Source organism: Penaeus monodon, chromosome 27 (genome assembly GCF_015228065.2).
Source record: "Penaeus monodon isolate SGIC_2016 chromosome 27, NSTDA_Pmon_1, whole genome shotgun sequence".
Lineage (NCBI taxonomy): Eukaryota > Metazoa > Arthropoda > Malacostraca > Decapoda > Penaeidae > Penaeus > Penaeus monodon.
In genome coordinates, this window is record NC_051412.1 from 2,972,901 (window position 1) to 2,973,802 (window position 902).

Sequence of the window (902 nt, forward strand, 5' to 3'; positions counted from 1 at the left end):
CATTATATGCATGTATAACATAAAGCGATGTGTTGCTCTGTTGCTGTCTGAGGGAAGTAGATGCAAAAAGCCCCGTAATCCTATCTAAAGCGATATTTAACACTATACAGAACACAAAATGTCTGTTAAAACGACAATCTTGAAATCCTCCTGGACTTCATCTCCACATCCGGGGAGACAGGAGGACGTCCTTCTACTTCCCCTCTTTGAGTTCTTTCCCACCTCGCCCTCGAGGACCTTCTCTTGTCGAAGTCTTCCTCCACAGGGTCTTCGCGAGAGGACCCCCGGCGCCCTGCCCTCTGGCAAGGATCACTCAGCTGTGGTCCTCGAGCGCGAGTCCTGCGTGCACGTCGCCCTCGACCATTCCCCCAAAGGCTTCCTTAGTCAGCGCCCCGCGAGAACGCATTCCGGTCGTCTTTTACCGCCGCCTCAAGCACCAGTCGTCGGGTTGAGTACATATCAAAGTACCTTGGGTTACCTTGAAAGCACAAAAGTTCTAAGTTCCGGATACCCGCCACCCTCCCTTCTCCAGGGCCGCCAGAGACCCACGGGCCGAGGGTGCTCCTTCGCCGCTCCTTCGCCGTCTTTGTGCTCAGGGGCGCGTCCTCTCGCGTCCTCACTCCTCCTCAGCGTAACGCTTTCTCCCGCTTACCTCCGTCAGGACTCTACCGCTCGTGTTCAAGGACCCTTGCTTGCGCCCATGACATTTCCTTATGAAAAATATCCCGGAGCGAAGTCCCATGTGCAGAATACGAGAAAATGTAAACATAAATATCAAGCCCACGTGTAGCTCTGTTCTGTCGCTATATTCGCTTTTATCACAAGATATATATTTGTCTGAATATTAATTTTATTTCATCAGATTATTTTGACTGATTTCCTGGTTTCAGTATACTTTTTCA